This window comes from Canis lupus, chromosome 11 (assembly GCF_011100685.1).
Source record: "Canis lupus familiaris isolate Mischka breed German Shepherd chromosome 11, alternate assembly UU_Cfam_GSD_1.0, whole genome shotgun sequence".
NCBI classification, from domain to species: Eukaryota; Metazoa; Chordata; class Mammalia; order Carnivora; family Canidae; genus Canis; species Canis lupus.
The window spans coordinates 58,174,441-58,188,563 of record NC_049232.1 but is presented as its reverse complement, the minus strand read 5'-3'; the positions used below and the strand labels follow the sequence as shown (position 1 = coordinate 58,188,563).

General features: G+C 36.8%; 1 protein-coding gene across 3 annotated transcripts in view; it reads right to left on the bottom strand.

Moving 5' to 3' along the window:
• Window positions 1–14,123, bottom strand: part of PLPPR1 (phospholipid phosphatase related 1) — a 404,846-nt gene that overhangs the window by 242,467 nt on the left and 148,256 nt on the right. The gene's annotated exons all lie outside the window — the stretch shown is intronic.

The window sequence follows — 14,123 nt, the reverse complement described above, 5'->3', positions numbered from 1 at the left end:
AAGGGATGTGAGCTGTTGAAACCTAAGTCAGGTAGAGAGATCTCTTTCATCAAGAATCTTCGATGAGGGCATATGCCCCCTCTTTACAGAACACAATGCCTCCTCCTCCTCAGCTCCATGTCACTTAGCATGCTGACAATTATGAACTCTTTTAAAAGCCAAAGGTATTTAGATACACGCTTCCAGTTACAGAAACAGTAATTCATGGAAATAAAAGACACAACTTAAGGAATACACACAAAAAAATGTCTAATTGTTTAGTTATAAATTAATATATCTTTTAAAAATTTAAAAAATTAAAATTAAAAAATAAATTAATATATTTTTAAAGTCAATGGTATTTATTTCTATTTCAGTAAACAGAAAGAAGGCACCAAAAGCAGAGACAAAAAAAAAAAAAGTGACTTGTGGTTCATGATCAAGATGTCTGGCTGAGCCATATTTCAATCAGGTGTTGGAAGTATATCCTGCAGCCAAAATCTTTATTGAAAGCCTCCCTCAGAAAAAAAACTATAAAGTGCATTGCAAGTTAAATCCTGATTAACATGTTATTTCAAAAAAGATACCATAAATAAGGGGTGCCCAGGTGGCTCAGTTGGTTAAAGCGGCTGCCTTCAGAAGCTCAGGTCATGATCCCAGGGTCCTGGGATGGAGCCCCCGTAGTCAGGGCTCCCCGCTCAGTGGGGAGCCTGCTTCTCCCTCTGCCCCTCACCCCTGCTCATTCTTGCTCTCTTTCTCTCTCTAATAAATAAATAAAACTTTAAAAAAGATACCATAAATGAAAGTTAATATGAAGAAGAGCTCAAATTTGGCTAGAAATTTGCCTCTGGTTTCATTGAAGAATCAAGATATTAGGATGGCAAAATGAGATCACAGAGCTAAAAATGTACAAATGTACTCAAAGCAATGCTATTTGTTTAAGGGCAAACTTGAATCTGTCCTCTCAAAGTACGTTGTCTCTATCTACCTTAGAAGTAACTAAATTATTCCCAGCATTTGGGGGGATTCCTCCCCAGTCTTTTGGATTTCTTCAGTGGTGGCACTGAGACACGTGGGCTTGTTTTGGGAAACAGTCAAAAGCAGTTCAGAGCTTGATTTGGTAAAACAGGTGGATTATAGGATAGAGAATTACCACTTTTTGTTAAAAAAGAGAGGGCGGTTATAAATTGATGCAAATTACTTTTCAGCACCTTATAAACTGGCTCTGGAGGAAATACACCCAGGTAATTTTTGAAAGTGTTTCAAGAAATGGCAGTATTATCAGAATAAATATAAACTCTAAAATGACTACTCTAGGGAAGAAAACACACATTGAGATATATAAAGTCCCTCCAAGCTTGCTATAGAGTGGAGAGCTTACACTCAGTATATTATTTTAATTCATTTTATTTTACTTTTATTTTAATTTTTAAAAGATTTTATTTATTCATGAGAGACACAGAGAGAAAGGCAGAGACATAGGCAGAGGGAGAAGCAGGCTTCCCGCAAGGAGCCCAATGTGGGACTCGATCCCAGGACCCTGAGATCACGCCCTGAGCCGAAGGCAGATGCTCAACTGCTGAGCTACCCAGGCATCCCTTTTAATTCATTTTAAAGAAAACATATGATGAAGATTATCTGAAGTCTTGTATATGTTAAATCTTATTACTTTGTAGCCATACTCCATATTCCCTCCATGTGATTATGGGAAACATTTTATATAGACTGAATTCAAAACTATTTTGCAGACAGGTGGCTGATGAATTACCAGATCTTTAATTCATAAATTTAACTTGTTACACTCATTTGGTTTATTGTGCATAATACACACAAACCCTGAATGATTCATAAAAACTATTTTTTACTCATAAAAACATGCCAAAACCCTTTCAGAGAGTTGCTTTTGTCTCTTTTTAGAGTGCTCATTCTTCAGTGTGTATAAACAAGCAAAGGCTTTGATATTCAAATTAATAAAAGCAGTCATAACGAGAAATGAATCCATCTGAAAATCATATGCTTCCATTTGATGCATATTAATGAAAAGCTCAAACACAAAAAAGTTATTTGAGAGGGTATTTACCTTACAAGCAATGAAAAATTCCCTTGCAGATAAAAACAGATGGAAAGGTTATATTACAGTTAATCGAAAATCTGAAATCTGTGTTCTAGACTGCCTCCCTTCAGAATAAGCAAGTTGCTAGAAGCATGGACTTTGAGGCTGGAGGGGGGGGTGACTTTAACCCTGACTCAGCTATTCGTTAGCTCTATGACCTTAAACAAATTACTTGCTTCTTTGAGCCTTCATTTAGTCATCAACAATATGGAAATAATAATGATTTCCATTTCAGAAAGTAATTTTTTAAGAAATAAAAGAGTGCATGTAACTTTCTTAGCTTAGCACCTGGGCCTTGATTAGTTGTCATTATTAATATGATTAGTTGTCATTATTAATATGATTCTTAAGTTGGGGCACTTGGGCGGCTCAGTTGGTTAAGAGACTAACTCTTGATTTTGTTCAGGACATAATCTCAGGATCCTGAGATAGAGCCCCAGGGTGGGCTCTGTGTTCAGCATGGAGTCTGCTTATCCCTCTCCCCACCACCCCTCACCACTCTATGCTCTCTCTCTCTCTATTTCAAATAAATAAATAAAATATTTAAAAGTATATACGATTAAGTTGGACAACTCTTTTTTTTCTGTGTGTCACTCTTCTCTCCTATAAAATTAGAATGTTACCTAATTAATCAGTGAGAAAGAAACAAAGTGATAGAAAATTTAAAGAAAATTTAAGCACCATGTAATATTGGAAACTTCCATGAAATTAAAAAAAATACTATTTTGCCTGCATTATGAAGAACAATAAAATGCCTTATCCCCCCCTGCCGTCCCCAAGCTAATTCCAACTGAACACACCTTCTCAAGTGCTTGTATCTCCTCTACTAGCAATAGGAGTTTGGTAATTTCAGTCTGAGTTTCTCTGGGCTTCATAAACAGATGGGATCATAGTAAGCATAATAAATCAAATTTCATTGGTTCCTGCCCCCATCAGGTGGGACCTGCAAGCATATTTCTTTCTAAATACCTCCCATGCTATCAGAGTCTCATTCAGGTATGCCTGGGGATTCCCACAAGGTATCTCACGTGTGCTCACAAACATCTGAGTACCCGTCTTCATATGGCACTTGCTAGGCTCTTCTTCTCCTTGCCTAGTTCTTCTGTTAAAAATCACACTAATGGGACAGATAGGGGGTCCAGAAAACCAATACAAATCTAAGGGCTAGTGGTCCAGAAGGGTGTCCAGGGTCAGTCTTATGCTGGATGTCAACAAACACCCTTGTGGGAACTCCCCCACAAGTTTCACCCAAGGTCTTAACCAATTCTTGGCAGCCATGGAGGGATCCTGAAATCAAGGTTGTTACCATGTTCTAAGACAGGAAGTGAGTCCCTTTGCTCATATATCCCCAGAGCTATCTTTTCTTCATCATTCCCCACCCATTCTCCTCTTGGGGGAATAAGGTATACAAACCTTCCTCAGGTCCGTTTATTGGTTAACTCTGCTTGCTCCCCTCAGCTTTCTCTGTCACGGATATTTGTGGAATATAAAACAAAAATGGCATTGAGAAAGTAAGAAGTATTCCGTACCTTCCCTCCCTCCAAGGCCTAAGGACTCTGGTTAGATGGATGAAAGGGTTATAACTTTGGAGAGGTGAAGTGGTTCAGGCTTTTGTAATGTATGAAGTGGGCTCATTACTGCTCTGCAGAGCATTTTTAACGTATCTGGAATCTTTCATCTTCTTTTTCTTACGCTAGCTAAGAGAAAATTCTGCTTCTTCTCTTTCTTTACTTCCTCAGTTAAATGGCCAAGGGTGTGTATGGCCCAAAGAAGAAGAAAGAGGGAATTTGAGATCTGGGACCTTCAAATTTCTTTCTAAATACCCTGAAAAGTCACCAGGGAGGAAAAGGAAGAAAGGATTAAACTGGACATTTTCCTCTGGCAAAACGTGAGTACAAGAAACTAAGCACAAAAAGGCCTGTGACCTAATAACATTGACCAGAAGCTGCTGTTTCCTCTTAATTGACACCAAATCCTAGGGGCAATGAGCCCAGAAAGTAACAGAGATCGCCATCACTGTCACAGGACTTCTGCAGCTGGATCCTGAATCACATGACTGAGAGCCAAATGACCATTCATGACCATTAAGAGATCTTAAGTGATCCCAAGCCATCTGTCAAAATAAAATTTTACCAGCCTTGAAATCTTCCAAATCAAAAGGAAACTAGAGATATATAAGAATCCGTCATAGTGGGGCACCAGGGTTGCAATGGTGAGCATCTGCCTTTGGCTCAGGTCATGATCCCAGGATCCTGGGATTGAGTCCCGCATCAGGATCCCCTCAGGGATCCTGCTTCTCCCTCTGCCTATATCTGCCTCTCTCTGGGTGTCTCTCATGAATAAATAAATAAAATCTTTAAGAAAAAAGAATCTATCATAGTATATGAAAGGTAGATTTTTTTTTTTTTTTTTTTTTTTTGTATCATGGGTTACAGTTAGAGCTAAGGACTGACACTCTGAATTGATGTTAAATTAATCCTGGTTGGCAAGTTTAGGTACATATGAGATGGATATAAGATCTTAGCTTCAGGTGCCATGAGGGGACCTGATTCCCCAAATCAAACTGGATCCCTTCACTGCCTCTCCACTAAGCTGTCCAGACCCCATTAAATGACCTCATAATCTGCAGGTGACCTGGGAATGGCTGAAACTTGACAGTCTTAGGAGAGGATGTTGTGGGTGTAGTGTGGTCCAGATATAATATAGACATGTGGCCAGAGAAAATAACCGGAGGACAGAAAAAAAACCACCAAGATGGGTTACTGAAATACCAAGATGAAGGAGAGACATGGAGAAACAGTCTCAATAAAGGTTATAGGTGTTTCTGAGGAATGAATGACACTTTCATGGGAATATATAATCCTACGGATCAGGTGCCCGATGTATACTTCTAGAAGGAATTAGTTAAGTTTCTCCTATAAAAAATAATGCCACATCACTAAGCAAAATTATCAAAATAAGACCAATGAGTGAAAGCTGTAGGAGGACAGGTTTCAAAGACATTCAATATAAAATGTTTTAACAACTACAAGATGGAACAGGTTACCTTTGGAGCCCATACAATAAAATGATTAAGAGCATAGGTTTGAGAGTCAGAAAACTGTGGATTTGAATCCTGATGTTTAACACTCATTGCGTTACTCAAATTTTGGGGGCCTTTTGTTTCTCCCCTGAAGACTGTGGATAATAATAGGGCATACTTCCTGGAATATTGAAGGATTAATGAGATAATGTATAAAAAGCACTTATACAGAATCTGACACTTAAAAAAAGACTCAATAAGTGGAAGCTTTTTGTGTTACTGCTTTTGTGTTAATAACTGGCATGAAGTAGAAGCTGCCAACTGCAGATAGAGGAGATAGTTAGCTTTGGGAATTTATGTCATGTAAATAATGTTTGTTTCAAAGCAGATATATTCTACTCAAACAATGACTTTAAACTGACAGCTCAAAAGAGATGAAGTTAATTGTGTCTACTAGCAAGAGAAGACTCAAAACATGTAAGTCTGTTCACTGTACCTCTCCATCCAACCCATGTGATGTGGAACTGTATAGCTTAGCCCAGCACAATAAACCAGACAGATCAATAAAGTTTAAACAAGAATTCCCACATGAGGTAATGCAGGGGGAAAAAACCCCATCAAATTGGATTATGACATAAAGGGCCTCTGTGCGTATGTTGAAAATATCTGTAAGTGATTTTATATGACCCGAAGCAGAATACCAAGGGCTAGTTATTACATAAATAATGGAGCAGGAAGATGGCAACAATATTTAAGGTTACTCAAGACAATGAGTAAGCATAAAGCTGCCATTTGAAATGAGAACATCTAATCCAATTCTATAAGGAATTAATTAGCTGATCTTTTGATTTACTTGAACACTTACCAAATTGCTTTCAGAAAGACAAATACAACTGTCTCTGCTGGTGAATTAAAGGTAAGCCCTGTCTTGAATGAAATAAGAGCTTATAACACATTTCAGGCTATTATTTGGTTTTAGAGATTGTCTTTATTAGATACGTATCAAAAGGATGCTTCTGGATCAGCAGCACAGGAAATGACTAATAAATTAAGAGGTTTTCCATTGTTAGCGTAAGAATTCAAAAATAAATTAATGTTACAGAGGATCCTATACAGAACACAAATCCTTCAAGGGAAATACAACTTGATCTTATAGCCTCTACCCAATCATTGGTTTCAAGTAAAAGGGACTCCCAGCCCTAGACACTGAACTGATGAGCTCAGGTGAAGCAGTCCACATGGAGCCTTTTGTTTATGAAATGGCCATGCTGTTACCAAGGAGCACAAAAAAGACTGCCTCCATTCCACTCCTGCCAGACCATGCCTGCCTTCATACTCCTCGCAGCAGGGCCAGGGGCTCTCCTTATCAGGTTCCTGCTGGTGCAGCTCCTAATGGCCTTCCTCAATTCCCATTCTGTCTGCTTCACTTTGGGCTGACTCAGCAAATGCCCACAGAGGAGGTTTGCAGCATGGCAGGAGTAAGAAACTAGAAACAAAGAAGTCTCCTTTAATTAATTAATTTTCTTCCTCGTGTGTTGTCTGCAATTCTTTTCATCCATTGATGATCAAGGATTTCAGGGGCTGGCACAAGGGAAAGGCACCAGAAGAAATCAATTCTCAATAACCTTGGAGATCACAAGGCACTGGATAACAATCCTGTCTAAAAGAGAGCTACTGGTCTGTGTAAAGCACAGGTGAAGACAGGTGGGAAAGCCTAATAGAAATATTACACCTTGACTCCAGTACACCAAAGCCACTTTGGATTACGTTCCAATAGACTATGTCATCAATATGCTTCAGAAATGTTGTTGGGATTATTTTCTGATATAGGTCAAACGTTGTGTCCAAAGAAAAAAAAATGCATGAAAGAAGATCTGGAAATTATCTTGTGAATTGGAAGACGTAGCGAAAGTCAGGTTATAGAATTCAGGCTATTGAGGAGGATTGCGCTTCATCAGGAAACTGTGACTCAACATGGACAAGAACATTCAAACTAAGAACTTCTGATACTGAAATATACTGTAAAAAGGATTTGATATTTCCCTTTCTAGAGATTATTTGAAGCAGAATATGCTATCATATCCTTCTGGTTTCTTACAGAATAAACCTGTCTTGTCAGCCTGACACACAAGGCCAGTTATAATCCAGTGCTAGACTACCCTTCAAGCTATATTTCTTCCCTACAGCTTCCAAATCCTTTACTCCACCCATACAAGAAGTACTTTTTTTTTATCCATTGATTCATTTGTTGATTCATATACTCATTCATTTATCCAACATACATATAGCATCGCATCTCACTTATTTATTGAAATAACCTTGTAAGATGGGTACAGTATTATCATTTTTTTTCTAGAACAGGGGTATGATTGCTCTGCTAAGGCATCTGAACTTAATTCTTGATGGGCATGAAAATTCCACAAAGCACATGAAGATCAGAGGGATTTTTGTCATAGAATTGACTTGTTCTGATTTTTACTTTGGAAAGATAACTCTGGAGGCATTAGAGTAGGTGGGGTATAGTGGGGAAACTGATAGTGGACACAGAGGCCATTGTAAGGATTCAAGCAAGATATAATAAGAGTATAAATTAATCTTATGATGGGAATGGGTAAATATAGAATCACTAAAGTAATGGAAGCCTAAGTGACTGACGAAAAAACTATATGAAGAAGAAGGAGGTTGCCAGAGGAGACCTGGGTTTCTGGCTCAAGTGATTAGATTACAGTGGTGCCATTAACTGAAAGTGTAGAAAAAAGCAGGGAAGTGTAAGAAAAGCATGTTTGTGGGAGAAAATAAATTCTTTTGTGTCTTCTGATTTAGGTACTATGTGACATCGAAGTTGATATGCTATTAGCTTCTTTAATATGTGAATCTGGGCTCTTCTGAGTGGAAACATCAAAAAAGACTTAATATAAAGTTTCTATTTTGTTCTATTTCTATTTTGCCCTTTTACTTTCACCTGACTGATCAAAGACTCTAAGTGCTAATATCTTTTTAACACTGACTTAGAAGTGTTTGTGAGATAATGAAATACAGGCAACTGTTGGGGAAGTAAATTGGTACAGTCTTCCTGGAGGGCAGTTAAGCAGAATGAGTCTCAATTAATAGTGTCTCCCCTCATGTGGTAATTCTTTTTTTTTTTTTTTTTTTAAAGCCACAGTGGTTTGTACATCCTCCCATCAAAAAGTTGAGACTATTTTTCTAGGTCTTGAATCTAGGCTTGGTCACAGAACATTCTTGGTCAATGGGACATCAGAAAACATGACTGAGAAGTATTTGCCCATTGGAGTTTGCCTCCCCTTACTGCTGGGAAACCTTCCACCACCATATAAACAAGCCCAGGCTAGCTTCCTATAGGAAGAAAGACAATGTACAGAGAAGCCACAGCCACTCAGTCATTTCAGCCACGCTAGCTGTACCATCTGAGGCCTTGACTGCCCTAGATCACGGTTTCTCGATCTTGCTGGTGTTGACATCTGGGATTAAATCATTCTTTGTTGGGGAAACCTATCTTGTGCATTGCAAGATGTTTTGTAGCTCTAGCCTCTACCCATTAGATGTCAATAGCACCCTTCTCTCCCACATTGTGTTAGCCAAAAATGTCTCCAGACATTGCCAAATGTACCCTGGAAGACAAAATCACCTACTATTTGAGAACCCCTAGTCTAGTCCATATTTATTGTCATATTCAAAGTACAGTTTTTATAATAATAGCAAGCACCATTTATTATATGCTAATTATGTCATATACACTATGATAAATATTTTGTGGATTATGTAATTTAATCCTTACTGTAAGCCTAAGAAGTAGGTATTATTAACATCTATATGTTACAGATTAGGCAACTGAAGTAAAAAAAAAAAAAAAAGGTTTAATATTATGCCCAAGTTCATCCAGCTAGTAAGTAGTGAAGCAGGTTTTTGAACATAGTCAGTATGCTCCTAGTACAACTCCTTAACCACCATAAGGAGCTAATCCATTTAAACCTGACTTCTATTTAAGTACTAAAATCTAATAGTTCTACTTTGTCTAGGATCAATCAAAACTGCCATTAATAGACATCAACTTGGGCCAATTTTGATGTACATTGTTTTTTATTGACTTGGTACTACCAAAGAGAGGCAAGATCCACTAATGATTCTCACCATCCTCTGGCATCTTACCCCTTCTGGGATCCTTCTTCTCTCCTTCTCCTCAATACTATTCTTATAGTATACCGCATCTCAGATGCTATTCCTTCATACTTGGTTCTTCCAGTAACAATTAAAATAGCAGACAACAAAGTACCTACTCATTTGAGATATCTTTCTCATATATGAGACCCATACCCTACTCAGAAGACTCAAATACACTTAGTTTTCATGATTTTTCTGTCTTTTACATTCATGACTTCATGTTTAAAACACAATCTGCTCTGTGACCCCTCCATGTCCAGAGTAGACAATAAATTTTCATGGTACATAGTGTTTTGCCAAAAAGACATTGAGGAGGATTCAAATCAATCTGGAGATCACAGAATCAGAGATCTCAAATTTCCTGGAATTTATAAGGAGGTTCTTGTTTTTGGGTGTTTAGGTATGATAAATCCAAAGGAAAACTGATCTTACAATCTTGTTTTTAAAAATAAGTCTCTTATAAGAAGCATCACTCTTTAACATATATATGCATAGATATGTACATATACATATGATTATTTGAATTTTTTAATACAAAAATGGACTTTACAATATCCATCACTTAAGGAAAAGTACACTTGTCATGCAAGTGCCAACTTTTGCCCTTCCACCATATAAAAGATACAGGGAGATACTGATCATCTGTGAACCAGGAATACTGTCCTCATCAAAAACCAAATTTGTTGGTGCCTTGATCTTAGATTTCTAGCTTCCAAAACTAGGAGAGACAGATCCAGAGAGATTCAAGACCAAGGTAAGGGAGGGCTTCCATCAGATATTGGCTACAAATTACAAGTGAGATGAGGATTCAGAAGGCAACTTTTGCCCAGGTCATCATAAGTAATGGATTTTTTAATGAATTCAGGAATACAAATGAAGAGTAAAAGGAAAAAGAAGAGTAAGAAAGTCTATCATTATAATGTGGTCAGGAATTGAAAGATATAGGCAGCCATATAATTTATATCTTAAAGCTATAAATATAGAAATTATTTCTCTTCATTAATTAAATGACACAATAGTATTTAACATGATAAAAACCTCATTCCACTCCTCGACATTTATTTACTCTATTGTTTTGGCAATGTATTATTTAACTAATACATTGCACTCTGCTTATTGTATAAGACCATGTTTACCCCCAAACTGTTATTTTCATGGAAATACAAATGTCAGGCCATTCAGCAGATTGATTCTATATAAGAAACATCTAAACAGACAGGAGGGAGGGAGGAAGAGCAAGATGGGAGGAAGAGCAAGATGGAAGAAAGAAGGTGGGAGGGAAAAGCAGATTAAGTTTTATTTGTTCTATTTGAAGAAAACAAATAGAAAAAAATAAACTTCATCAAGAAGAAAAGAGAAGATCTAAGAAAGTAGAAATGTAAAAAGCAGAATGGAATGCAACACTAATGATTCTTCTTTTCCTACCTACCATATTCATTTTCATGATTTGCATTCTACATTAAAACCTATGGTTGTGATTTGTACATGTCACATTTATTTGTCAATACGCATGGACTTATGTAGCACTGTAGATCTTATCTCACCTACAGAGATGTACTTCTACAATTTTGGACACGCATTCTTCAAAAAGAGTATCTTAAGCTATGATCCCAAAAATAGCTGTGAATGGTAGCAGGACTTGGAGAGTCAGATATGGGATTATGGTCACTTATAGATAGACCGTATTATTTTAAATGTATGCAAATTTCTTATTTACTTCTGGCATTTATATATTTGTTGCTGCTATACCATTTAGCCATTTTACTGACGACCTGTAGTTTTACAAAGGTAAATTACTTTACATCTAGCAAAAAAACATTTGAGATGAGCTTAATTCATTGTGTATTTTCCTAAGTTCTAACTGTATTAACTTAAGTTCTAACTTAAGCTCTAAATTTTAGAAATAACTTTTATTACAATTTTGATGAAAGAGTTTGGTATTCTTAAGTTTTATGTCTGTATAGATACCTAATAAATAATTTGCTTGGGAATTCAAAACTAATATATTTAGAGGACAAAATTTCTAAATCTATGTTATTGCTGATTTTTTTTCATTAAAATGTAATAACTTTCACTCGATATAATTAAAATGGTCTATTCATTTTTTTTAAAAAGAGTGTAACTTTGGAGCCAACCTACAGGGTTTAAATCTTATTCTATCACTAAGCATTTATGTGGCCTTGGAAGTCATTGGCCTCTCTCTGCTTTATTTTCTAAATTATAAATTTCTACTGTGATATTTGAATAAAGTAATATATGCAACTAAGAATAGTATCTGGCACCTGGTACTATGTTTTAACCACCATTATTAATTTTCTTTTTCCACTTCCCAAAGAATAATGGACATCTCTCCAGGTAAGTAAACATAAAGCCACAGTTTTCAAAGGGGCACAATATTACAATTTATTTAGTATTCCATAATTTGTTCAGTATCCTGCTGATAAAGTATTCAGATATTTTTCCATATTTTAATGGATAAAAACTACATTCAGATATTTTCCCATACTTTGATGACTACATGGTGTATTATTGGATGGATGGATATATATATATATATATATATATATATATATATATATATATATCCATCAAAACCCATGTCCTAATTTCCTCAGGATATCTTCCCCAAAGTCAGAGTACCGAGTGAAAATGTATGTGCATTTTCAGTTTTGAAAATATTTGCTGAGTAAGTGCTAAAATTGTTGTAATAATTCATACAACTATCAGCAGTATACAAACTGTTTTCAAATTTACATACATATACACACACCTGCCACCACTGAATAAAAGCAAGATTTACAATTTGTTTTTTTTTCTTTTACTAATCTAATGGCAGCAAAATGGTATTCTGAGTTTTCATTTGCTTTTCTCTGACTACTACTAAATTTGAACTTCCCTTGATATAATTACTGGTCATTTGCATTTTTACCTTTTATGAGTTTCTTGTTTGCATCTTTGTTCATTTTACTATTGCCTATTTCTTATTTTGTAGTGAGTGCCCTTTGACAGTATGCTCATGAACCCATTATATGCCATATGTCCTGCTAGTATTTTTCCTACCTTTCGTCTTCATCATCCATGTATCACTGAATAGCCACTCTTTAGACAATGGCTCTGAACCAGAATCGTTCCTGGCCTCTGAGGATTTGTGGCTCTTGAAGTATGAGCATTCACTGCAAATGCATTAGGAGATATGCATGTTTCCTATTATAAAATCAATGCTTCTAAGAATCTCCCTGAAGTGAGACAGCATCACATCAATCTTCATATTTTACCTTAAGAAAAATAAACCTTTTCCTGAAGAGGGATGTCTGGTTCATTTACTAAGTTGTGAGCCCAATTTCTCTGGGACAATCTTACATCTCAAAGCACTATATTCTTCTCTCATACTTTACAGGAATATATGAGACTCAGTATGAAGTTTACACTAGGGGCTCTAGGACCTATGTGGTTTTCGATTAGTTCAAGGAAGGCCTAGTGCATATTACCTCAAACACTTACTAGATCATGGATCACACTGTCTTATATCTGTTTTTTGTCTTCCCAATGAAATGCTAAGCTCAGTTGTGATTTTTCGCTTTGCTTTTCAGGAGCCCTGATGTTTTCTTGGACACAGAACAAGGCTATTTGGAATTTCTCCCTGTAAGTAATGATCTATTTATGGACCTGTTTCTCTGACACATTTCTCATGACACAGTTCTTAAGACAGAGAAAAAAGGAATGAAGTGGGGCCAAATAGCTCCTGAGGATGGCAAATGGAATAAAGGAGCAGAAGATTCACTCAGTCAATTGACAAATATTAGTTGAGCCTCTTCTATGGAACAGGCTAGGAACCCACCTACCAATATGGTACAATTTAAGGAAAATTACAAGACATACCTAAGCTAAAACACCTCCATCAGCAACAAAGATTCACTTCCTAAGAATCTTAGTAATATCTCAGATAAAATCAGAAGCCGCAGATAAAGAAACACATAACGGTAATCAAACGGGACGAGAAGTAAAAGAAATGGAAGAGCTACTCAAAGATGGGATATTATTCAAAATAAACTACAGTCACAGATGTATTTGGAGAAAGAAATAACCTGCAGTATGACCATTTTAAATATATATTTCTAAAGCACAAACACTGAGTATCAGATGGTGAGGAAATCACATGGTTCAGACCTCAGGCTGGATTCATGCTGGTTATAGTCTACACTGGGGGTTAAAAATGAAAAGGAAGAGAAACTGAAGTGATATCCACTCTAAGAGCAGAGTGGAGACCTCTTGGGCTGATGAAGGAAAGGAATGGTGTTTCCTAATACAAATTATGGAATGGACACCACTGTGAGGAAGATCAGGGATAAAAGACAAATATTCAGGGGCACCTGGGTGGCTCAGCAGTTGAGCATCTGCCTTTGGCTCAGGTCATGATGCTGGGGTCCTGGGATCGAGTCCCACATCAGGCTTCCCACAGGGAACCTGCTTCTCTATCTGCCTATGTCTCTGCCTCTTTCTCTGTGTCTCTCATGAATAAATAAATTAAATGTATTTTTTAAAAAAGACAAATATTTTTTGTCATCTACTGGCTAAAAGACAACTTGATTGACCCAGTGCTCAGATATACACTTAACATTGTTATGTGGTTTCATTTCTCAGAGCAGATGAGGTCATTAGGTAGACTATGCTGGAACTTATTCTCATCAACAGTAATGCGGAATGAAGGAACCATCCTTAAAACAGGAATGTGAGAGTTCATGATAGCCAAGTAGGAAGAATTTCAAGGACTCCAGAGAATAGAGGAACAAAATCCCTTCATCTAAAACTCTAGGAAGGGTTAAAAGGACT